An 11,952-nucleotide genomic window follows, 5' to 3' on the forward strand; every position below is an offset into this window, starting at 1 on the left:
CTCTCACTCACAAATATTTCTTTTAAATTTAATCAACAGCCATATATCCCACCAAGAGAATAACAGTATATTCACATAACAACCTGCCAGTTAGATCTCAAGCTGAATGTGATTTCGTAATACATCAAGACTCGTAGAGTTAGTATTAACATAGGATTAAGCGAATGATGCTTAAAAGAATTGTATTTCAGTTATTAACGGCATGCTTGACTGAAGTGAGGCGCTTTATTCAAGGATTGTTCATCCTGCTTATGCAGTATTCAACCCTTCTTTAGGAATGCGTGTCTTTGAAGCTCGTGCTTTTGGGAAACTTTATGCCATATAGTCATCATTCAGAATCATAGATCCCAGTAATTTTTACGTGTTGTTTTTGTTATAACAATCATGGGTTACTGACACGCTTAAGGGACGCAACTCTGCACTACGAAGTGCGGCATCTGCGACAACTGGGCAACTTTTCTCCTCTTCCAGTGACCACTTTTTCATGTAAATCACTCGGAAGTATGAAATTTGAAGAGCAAAAGGCAAGTTCGATGCAAATCCCTCTTTTTAACCCGAAACAGGTGGGTTTTTTTTACTATGGACCCTGCTATTGGCATATATTTCTTATGAATGTGGAAGGGGTTTTGTGGCTTTTACTTGCATGCTTTTCAGTTTCATGTACAGTGCGATGCAAGTCCCTCTTTTTAACCTGAACCTTATGTACAGGTGATTTTTTCAGGTGCACAATTGACTTGTCTTTGCATGTGTTTGTGATGGGTGCCACCGGTGGGACAGCTCACCTTTTTCGCGAATAGCTTGTATCATCACCATTTGATAGTGATTCATAAACACATGCCCATGATATAGTCGGAAACGTACAATGGACCCGGCTGTTGGCATATATTTCTTATGAATGTGGAAGGGGTTTTGTGGCTTTTACTTGCATGCTTTTCAGTTTCATGTACAGTGCGATGCAAGTATTTCAGTTTTATGTGCAATGTACATGTTACCTGTGTATTTTCACAATGTGAAGGAGTAGCGTTTGAGCCAACTTGTGGGGAAGCCGGATTAGAACTGATCCCGTCATAATTATGTCTGAAACATTGACCCGTGTGGCGTTAAACAACAAACAAAACATCTAGAAGGGCAAGTACATTGAATCGTATGTATGTTTCTCGACTCGACCTGTGCTACTCAATATTAGGTTATCGGTAAACTTCAGGCGTTTGAAAAGTAAACCCTTGTGTTTACATTCCGACCTTTTCAAAGAATAGACGGTTTGTTCAAAATAACGAAGCCCATATTCCTTTTCAGTTAAAAGCTTGATTGGTCTGTCGTTCTTTCAAACACCATCTGGCTTCGCGTGTGTTAAGACTGAATTGTGATCACAGAATGTGGCGTTCAATTGGTGATTACCATTCATCACACTGTTTTGATAGCGTCACACGATGGGCTGCAGTCGATTCCATCGGGACGTCATCGACAAGAGTTGACAAATATTGAACGCTTTATACTCATTTTACTCAAGTTTACAACTTTTGGATCATTGTATTTCCTACTTGTATTCTAATATTGTTTGTTTGCGTGAAAAAGTAAGTGTCTATATTAATTTTGTAAAGAAACACATGAAATATGTACTTATTTTGATATGGAACTGTTTGGCTTCAAAAGATTGGTTAATCTTCCAACTGTGTATATAACAAGCCCCTTTAATCATAATGAAAAGTTATTTCAGGCGCATTGAGATCAAAGACTAGCACCGCCTTAGGATCCTTAAGCCACCATCCCTAATTGTTGATGGGGTTTTGCAATTAGCAGGCAGCATATATATTTTGTTAATATCCCGAAAACGTTTGATAGGTCCATGTTCAACTAGACGTCTGCAGTCAGAATATTTAATGGGATTTTTGTTTTGAAAAGTGTGTTTGCGAAAAACAAAAAGACACGCTTGAATATAACGTATCTCTGCTGTACAGGACAATTTTTGTGTTTTGATCAAAATGGCAATTTAAATGACACGTGCGATCACTAAAGAAGTACGATTCACATTAAATTTCCAGTGTCCACTAATATTAGTACTTTCTGTTCAGATAATTCAAACATAATTATATATTCGAGATAGATGTTGCAGTTGTGTCAGTGGTGCCACATGGCATTGATTGGATTTTGTCCACGAGCTGTAATCACATCTAATTACTGTGACTACTGTCGGCATCCTCTCTGATGTCATTATAATGAACGAATGAATGAAGCCGTCTTGTAGTTTCCCGCAACATTTTCCATCTGCTCTGTTACATAACGTTGTTGTTCTTTATCAGTAAGAGGGTGCATGAAAGACTCCCGAGTGCGAAATCGTATCCATCGGAAGCGCTCGTTAAATCACTAGTATTGTCTTCCCGCAACAGGTTACACTTACTTGTAAGTATGGAAGTATTGTTTTTTATCTACTTAATTCTTATGAGTTGAGGCTTTGAAGGGCATTTAGACTTGATACATATAAGGAAGAGAATTTATGGATGTCAACTTCTTTATTTTATGGAATACAGGGTTTGAGAGTATATACTTGCTCCTTCATCTTCGCGTGTGTTAAGACTGAATTGTGATCCCAGAATGTGCCGTTCCATTGGTGATTACCATTCATCACATTGTTTTGACAGTGTCAAAAACCATGGGCTTGTCATAAAAATAAGCTTGTCACTACATTCCTCTTATTACTAAAATTACTAATAACAAAACTTTGTCAACTGTCTATATTTAGAGTAGCGGAGATGTTAAAGCATTCGCTCGTCACGACGAAATCCCGGTTTTAATTCCTCTCAAGAGTACAATGTGTGAAACCCATTTCTGGTGTCTATTTATAGGTCCATGTTCAACTAGACGTCTGCAATCAGAATATTTAATGGAATTTTTGTTTCGAAATATGTGTTTTTGAAAAACAAAAAGACACACATGAATATAACGTATTTCTGCTGTACAGGACAATTTTTGTGTTGTGATCAAAATGGCAATTTAAATGACACGTGCGATCACTAAAATAGTACGCTTCATATTCAATATCCAGTGTCCACTAATATTAGTACTTTCTGTTCAGATAATTCAAACATAATTATATAGATGCGGCAATTCTGGTGATAATAATGATGATGATGATGATGATGATATTATGGGTAATATTAGACGACTTGATGGACAGAGTCACAGCGACAGCAAGAACGTCATCACGCAGTGATTCCGCCGTCACTGTAAGACACGCCGATGACATCTGGCAGTGGTGCCACATGACATTGATTGGTCAACGAGCTGTAATCACGTCTAATTACCGTGACTACTGCCGGCATCCTTCTCTCTGATGTCATTATAATGAACGAATGAATGAAGCCGTCTTGTAGTTTTCTGCAACACTTTCCATCTCCTCTGTTACATAACGTTGTTCTTTATCAGTAAGAGGGTGCATGAAAGACTCCCGAGTGCGAAATCGTATCCATCGGAAGCGCTCGTTAAATCACTTGCATTGTCTTCCCGCAATAGGTTACACTTACTTGTAAGTATGGAAGTACTGTTTTTTTATCTACTAAATTGTTGTGAGTTGAGGCTTGTCATAAAAATAAGCTTGTCACTACATTCCTCTTATTACTAAAATTACTAAATACTCAACTTTGTCAACTGTCTATATTTAGAGTAGCGTAGATGTTACAGCATTCGCTCGTCACGACGAAATCCCGGTTTTAATTCCTCTCAAGGGTACAATGTTTGAAACCCATTTCTGGTGTCCTCCGCTATTGTTGGAATATTGCTAAAAGCGGTGTAAAACCACTCTCACTCACAAATATTTCTTTTAAATTTAATCAACAGCCATATATCCCACCAAGAGAATAACAGTATATTCACATAACAACCTGCCAGTTAGATCTCAAGCTGAATGTGATTTCGTAATACATCAAGACTCGTAGAGTTAGTATTAACATAGGATTAAGCGAATGATGCTTAAAAGAATTGTATTTCAGTTATTAACGGCATGCTTGACTGAAGTGAGGCGCTTTATTCAAGGATTGTTCATCCTGCTTATGCAGTATTCAACCCTTCTTTAGGAATGCGTGTCTTTGAAGCTCGTGCTTTTGGGAAACTTTATGCCATATAGTCATCATTCAGAATCATAGATCCCAGTAATTTTTACGTGTTGTTTTTGTTATAACAATCATGGGTTACTGACACGCTTAAGGGACGCAACTCTGCACTACGAAGTGCGGCATCTGCGACAACTGGGCAACTTTTCTCCTCTTCCAGTGACCACTTTTTCATGTAAATCACTCGGAAGTATGAAATTTGAAGAGCAAAAGGCAAGTTCGATGCAAATCCCTCTTTTTAACCCGAAACAGGTGGGGTTTTTTTTAGGTGAACGGTTGACATGCCTTTGCATGTGTTTGTGATGGATGCCACCGGAGGGACAGCTCACCCTTTCGCGAACACCTGGCATCATCACCATTTGATAATGATTCATAAACACATGCCCATGATATAGTCGGAAACGTACTATGGACCCTGCTATTGGCATATATTTCTTATGAATGTGGAAGGGGTTTTGTGGCTTTTACTTGCATGCTTTTCAGTTTCATGTACAGTGCGATGCAAGTCCCTCTTTTTAACCTGAACCTTATGTACAGGTGATTTTTTCAGGTGCACAATTGACTTGTCTTTGCATGTGTTTGTGATGGGTGCCACCGGTGGGACAGCTCACCTTTTTCGCGAATAGCTTGTATCATCACCATTTGATAGTGATTCATAAACACATGCCCATGATATAGTCGGAAACGTACAATGGACCCGGCTGTTGGCATATATTTCTTATGAATGTGGAAGGGGTTTTGTGGCTTTTACTTGCATGCTTTTCAGTTTCATGTACAGTGCGATGCAAGTATTTCAGTTTTATGTGCAATGTACATGTTACCTGTGTATTTTCACAATGTGAAGGAGTAGCGTTTGAGCCAACTTGTGGGGAAGCCGGATTAGAACTGATCCCGTCATAATTATGTCTGAAACATTGACCCGTGTGGCGTTAAACAACAAACAAAACATCTAGAAGGGCAAGTACATTGAATCGTATGTATGTTTCTCGACTCGACCTGTGCTACTCAATATTAGGTTATCGGTAAACTTCAGGCGTTTGAAAAGTAAACCCTTGTGTTTACATTCCGACCTTTTCAAAGAATAGACGGTTTGTTCAAAATAACTTACTTACTTACTTACTTACTTTGGAGATTTAACGTGCGCTTTCCGACTGATGCGTATTTCGCACACGGGCCCGGTCAGGCCATTTAATGTGTTTCCGAAAGGGGCGAGGGTGGACTGTGCAACCCAAGAGGGGGCTTTAGGGGTTGCTTATATAGAATTTGGGAATTTTGAGATTTGGAATAGATGCCGATGGGGTTGGGGAGGAGAACTAAGGGAGCTGGGTATGGTGGATGATTGTTTGTTTTTGTGATTTTGATTTGGTAGGTTATTATGGTTTTAGATGCGTTTTATTAGTTCCGTTTTTATTAAGAATACGCCTAAGGCCTTGAAGTTTTCTAGTTTATTTGGTGGGTTTAGTATTGCTTCTAGAGTGAGAGCCTTGTTTAGATTGAGGGTGGTTTGTAATGCGGTTCGATGTGTTAGGTAGTGTGTGCAGTGGATGAGTGCGTGTTCTGGGGTTTCTGGTTGTTTGCAGTGTGGGCAGTTACCTGTAGTGTGTTTTTTAAATTTTTTTAGGTGGTTATTTAGGTTGGTGTGTCCTGTTTGGAGTTTAGTGATTACTCTGTCGATTTTTTTGGATGGATGGAGAATTTTTGGTTTGGTTAGTGGTTTGCTGAGCACTCTTTTGATTTGGCTATTTGAGCTTAGATATAGGTTATGCCATTTTTTTGTGATTTTTTGTTTGTTTACACTTTTAATTTCTGATTTTGAGATGGGTAAGTTTAAGCTTATTTCTGGGATCAAAATAACGAAGCCCATATTCCTTTTCAGTTAAAAGCTTGATTGGTCTGTCGTTCTTTCAAACACCATCTGGCTTCGCGTGTGTTAAGACTGAATTGTGATCACAGAATGTGGCGTTCAATTGGTGATTACCATTCATCATACTGTTTTGATAGCGTCACACGATGGGCTGCAGTCGATTCCATCGGGACGTCATCGACAAGAGTTGACAAATATTGAACGCTTTATACTCATTTTACTCAAGTTTACAACTTTTGGATCATTGTATTTCCTACTTGTATTCTAATATTGTTTGTTTGCGTGAAAAAGTAAGTGTCTATATTAATTTTGTAAAAAAACACATGAAATATGTATGCTTCAAAAGATTGGTTAATCCTCCAACTGTGTATATAACAAGGCCCTTTAATCATGATAAAAAGTTATTTCAGACGAATTGAGATCAAAGACTAGCACCGCCTTAGGATCCTTAAGCCACCATCCCTAATTGTTGATGGGGCTTTGCAATTAGCAGGCAGCATATATATTTTGTTTATATCCCGAAAACGTTTGATAGGTCCATGTTCAATTAGACGTCTGCAGTCAGAATATTTAATGGGATTTTTGTTTTGAAATATGTGATTGAGAAAAACAAAAAGACGCACATGAATATAAAGTATCTCTACTGTACAGGACAACTTTTGTGATAATCATCATGATAATAATGATGACGACGATACTATGGGTAATATTAGACGACGTAGTGGACACCGTCACAGCGACAGCAAGAGCGTCATCACGCAGGGATTCCGCCGTCACTGTAAGACACGCCAGTGACACCTGGCAGTGGTGCCACATGGCATTGATTGGATTTTGTCCACGAGCTGTAATCACATCTAATTACTGTGACTACTGTCGGCATCCTCTCTGATGTCATTATAATGAACGAATGAATGAAGCCGTCTTGTAGTTTCCCGCAACACTTTCCATCTCCTCTGTTACATAACGTTGTTGTTCTTTATCAGTAAGAGGATGCACGAAAGACTCCCGAGTGCGAAATCGTATCCATCGGAAGCGCTCGTTAAATCACTAGTATTGTCTTCCCGCAACAGGTTACACTTACTTGTAAGTATGGAAGTATTGTTTTTTATCTACTTAATTCTTATGAGTTGAGGCTTTGAAGGGCATTTAGACTTGATACATATAAGGAAGAGAATTTATGGATGTCAACTTCTTTATTTTATGGAATACAGGGTTTGAGAGTATATACTTGCTCCTTCATCTTCGCGTGTGTTAAGACTGAATTCTGATCCCAGAATGTGCCGTTCCATTGGTGATTACCATTCATCACATTGTTTTGACAGTGTCAAAAACCATGGGCTTGTCATAAAAATAAGCTTGTCACTACATTCCTCTTATTACTAAAATTACTAATAACAAAACTTTGTCAACTGTCTATATTTAGAGTAGCGGAGATGTTAAAGCATTCGCTCGTCACGACGAAATCCCGGTTTTAATTCCTCTCAAGAGTACAATGTGTGAAACCCATTTCTGGTGTCTATTTATAGGTCCATGTTCAACTAGACGTCTGCAATCAGAATATTTAATGGAATTTTTGTTTCGAAATATGTGTTTTTGAAAAACAAAAAGACACACATGAATATAACGTATTTCTGCTGTACAGGACAATTTTTGTGTTGTGATCAAAATGGCAATTTAAATGACACGTGCGATCACTAAAATAGTACGCTTCATATTCAATATCCAGTGTCCACTAATATTAGTACTTTCTGTTCAGATAATTCAAACATAATTATATAGATGCGGCAATTCTGGTGATAATAATGATGATGATGATGATGATGATATTATGGGTAATATTAGACGACTTGATGGACACAGTCACAGCAACAGCAAGAACGTCATCACGCAGTGATTCCGCCGTCACTGTAAGACACGCCGATGACATCTGGCAGTGGTGCCACATGACATTGATTGGTCAACGAGCTGTAATCACGTCTAATTACCGTGACTACTGCCGGCATCCTTCTCTCTGATGTCATTATAATGAACGAATGAATGAAGCCGTCTTGTAGTTTCCCGCAACACTTTCCATCACCTCTGTTACATAACGTTGTTGTTCTTTATCAGTAAGAGGATGCACGAAAGACTCCCGAGTGCGAAATCGTATCCATCGGAAGCGCACGTTAAATCACTAGTATCTCCCCGCAACAGTTGAAGAGTTTCCACTTACTTGTGAGTATGGAAGTACTGTTTTTTTATCTACTTAATTGTTATGATTACTGTTTGTCAACTGTTCATATTTGGGGTAGCATTGTGGTCCCGGGTTCAATTATTCTCAAGAGTACAATGTGTGAAGCCCATTTCTGGTATCTCCCACCATGATGTTGTTGGAATATTGCTAAAGGCGGCGTAAGACCACACTCACAAACATTTCTTTTATATTTAATTAACACCACCAAGAGAATAACAGTATATTCACATAACAACCTCCCCGTTAGAACTCAAGTTTAGTGTGAATTCGTAATACTTCAAGACTCATGGAGCTAGTATTAATATTTGATTGAGCGAATGAAGCATTCAACCCTTCATTTAGGAATGTGTGTCTTTGAAGCCCGTGCTTGTATGAAACCTGTTATTTAATATTCATCATTCAGAATCATAGATCCCAGTATTGATTACGTGCTGTTATTGTTATAATAATTATTGTATATTATTTTGTGCTTTTAATCTTTAGCTCACCTGACTGAAAGTCAAGTGAGCTAATGTCGCGACGTCAGCCCGTCGATAAGTTATATATTTTCGACATTTGTTTTTACAAACAAATAATCTCACTATAATACACCTATGTTTGACCTAATTATCGGTCTTTTCGAGTTTTTCTCGGTATGAAGAAAAATCTCTCCAATGATTTGTGACGACTAAGGGAGGCAACTCCTATTGAACTATGTTTTTCACTGTCAACATCAACGCTTAAGGCTAATATTTTACGGGTGCTTGCAGATATTTATCACATGTTTTTTTGGAAATTGGATTTTTAAAAATTATCTTGATGCAAAATATATCACGTTGCCGTCGTCATTATTGATTCAATCAGTTATTGGTTATACAACGCTACATAAAATACAAATGTAATGAAATCATTATGTATATATATATCTCCTCTTTGTCTTATCTGTATTTTAGTTTCATTTCCTCAAGGCTATGTGGCTGGCATATTGCTGTAACTGTTCTGGCTTTACTTACTTACTTACTTTGGAGATTTAACGTGCGCTTTCCGACTGATGCGTATTTCGCACACGGGCCCGGCCAGGCCATTTAATGTGTTTCCGAAAGGGGCGAAAGTGGTGTGTGCAACCCAAGAGGGGGCTTTAGGGGTTGCTTATATAGAATTTGAGAATTTTGAGATTTGGAATAGATGGCGATGGGATTGGGGAGGAGAACTAAGGCTTTTACTTAATCGCTCAGATATACTTAAACAGGGGCCCAGAATTCAATTGACGTCTATTTGTGTATTACATGACTGAAATACCATTTTGTTTACACAATTACCTGGATCCTTAAGACCATATGATGCTCCCAGTAAATTAATCTCTTTTGTCCATCTCGCGGCCATTACACAACCAGTATAATTTGTCAATGTAAATTAACCCTATAACCAATGAAGCCGTTGATCAAAGCCAGAGTCCTTTTCGCACATCGCTCGATGTTAGATGTCGCCGTCGCTTATGTCCGTGTTGTTGTGAAAGCAAAGTGTCTACTCAGTGAGTCTATACAACGCCCAGCCACTGGCTTCGTAGCATCGTCTAGTATAACTTCTGGAGCCCCTTGGTTACATTTATTATGTCATCTCTGTATGAAGGGGTACGCCATGATGTCATGTCTGTAGATAAACTGAGCTCAACGAACATGCGGGAACTGATGATGGTGTTGGTCTGAAGCTATAGGAAATAACGTTATTAACCAGGGCCCTTAGCCACGTTAGCGTAAAATCGAACTCACGACATTGTTAAAATGGAACATCATATATTACCGTTACACGCTCTGAAGCTGTAAATGTCACAGCTTCTTTGGTAGATTCTTTTGGGCGAGGATGGGATTTTAAACTTGAGTTTGATTATTCACCCCACTACGCCGGCAGTATCATAGCACGGGGCACCAGGGACACCAGCGGACTTGGCTACCCCTGTGAGGAATCAAACACGGGTCCATTATGAAAATGTCTGGTTCTAGTGGCTTGCAACTGGCAATCAAGCTAAAATATGATTTTTCTTTTTCAGATATACAAACATCAAGGCAAGGCTTGTAAAATGTAGCATATTTGAGCTACTATGTACACACAGTTGTAGCTTGTTGGAGATATGAATACGTGCATTATTTAGCACAAGGTTACACGATGAATCGACCAGATTGAATCATAAACGTTTGATCAGATCATGTATGGTTTTCTTGCCATCACACAAAGCTGTCGCGGTCATAGGAAATGTTTAATTACTTTTACACGCAAATCCTGAGCTTACTGATGTGTATTTGCACATTATGTTTTTTTAATAATTCTCTAAGTTGCATTGTACTTATTGTTTCATGGTCTGTAAATGTCTGGATGCAAATCTCTTTATGTGTTTAACGAGAATTGTGAATTGTATACATGTATATATTTTGAAAAACGTATTTCAAGTTTCACTTTTGTCGATCCCATTAGTTCCTTTGTTGTGGTTGGCAGAAGAATCTCTGTTTTTTCTTTTGGCTTTCCGTCTTACAAAAATGTCATTGATTCCACATCGGTGACCTTCAAACACGCAATTCTTCTTGTCAAATCTTGTTGAAAATAATCTAACTACATGATCTGTTTTCCCCAAAACACGCATGATCAAAGATACCTACTCGTGTTGCCCCAAAGATAAAAGGTACCGCTAATTGCAATTAACCCTTTTAGAGCATTATTCCCTTTATGGGTAGCGGCGGTGATCAAAGTGTCAGGTGTGTTTAGTGAGCACCGTTAATTAATCAATGGCGGTAGGTCACCAGTGCCAATCGGGTGTCGGCAAATGAAAGATAAGTATTCACTTTGCCCGTGTAACTCGGATATAATCCATGGTTTGTGAAGCAATTTTAGAATTTTAGTTCTTCCGTTCAGTGGAGATTCAGGAACCTTTTTAGATGTCTCTTACTCATTATTACGGTAAAGTAAGTATGTGTTATTAGAGGCGGGTCCAGATGATCTCTATGTTTTTTCTCAGTTGTGTTTTGAATGGCATTTATTTTTGGATGTTTTCATTTTTTTCTGATTTCATACAATAAACAATAACAGAAACATTACTTCATTTAATGATAAGGTGTATTAATTGTGTCTTTGAAACAGGGCATGTATAGAATTTATCACATATTGTCACATATAGAACTGAACATTTATGAGAGTAAGTAATAATGTTTATTTTGTTAGATCTGGAATAGTTGACTAAACTTTAACGGTGTTTTTTGTTATTGAAAATACTCGGAGGCTAAAGACAAACGCAGTATTTAGTTGTTTCGTTCAGCGTAATAAAGAACTATATATGTCATATACCCCTGACCCAATGATGGTTTGTGTAAGTGGTGACGTGTTTCATCTGTGTTATGTGTTATCGGTCACTTGGGTTTTGTGACAATGCTTATTGTCTCAATGAATTGTTATTCTGATACATAATTTGGCTGAAAGCGCTGTATCGTAATTCCCGACACAATGCATAGTTTACGTTATTTGAGACCGCAATTTTGCCCTAAAGTTGTATATTGTATATTTATTACTTCACTGATAGCTGTAATCGTTAAACATGTATTATGACAAGAACAGAAAGACTGGTGATCCGTAGAAGTAGGATGTATGCCATTAAGTCCAATGCGGATAAAACTGGGAATTATTAGATAATCGTATAAATCTTTTATTCATAGATATTAATTTCTCTCGTTTAATTCTGTATTTATTAACTTATCTCTTATTAAAACGAAATTATTGAATACCTA

Source organism: Haliotis cracherodii, unplaced genomic scaffold, assembly GCF_022045235.1.
Source record: "Haliotis cracherodii isolate W230 unplaced genomic scaffold, xgHalCrac1.p SCAF_18, whole genome shotgun sequence".
Taxonomy (NCBI): Eukaryota; Metazoa; Mollusca; class Gastropoda; order Lepetellida; family Haliotidae; genus Haliotis; species Haliotis cracherodii.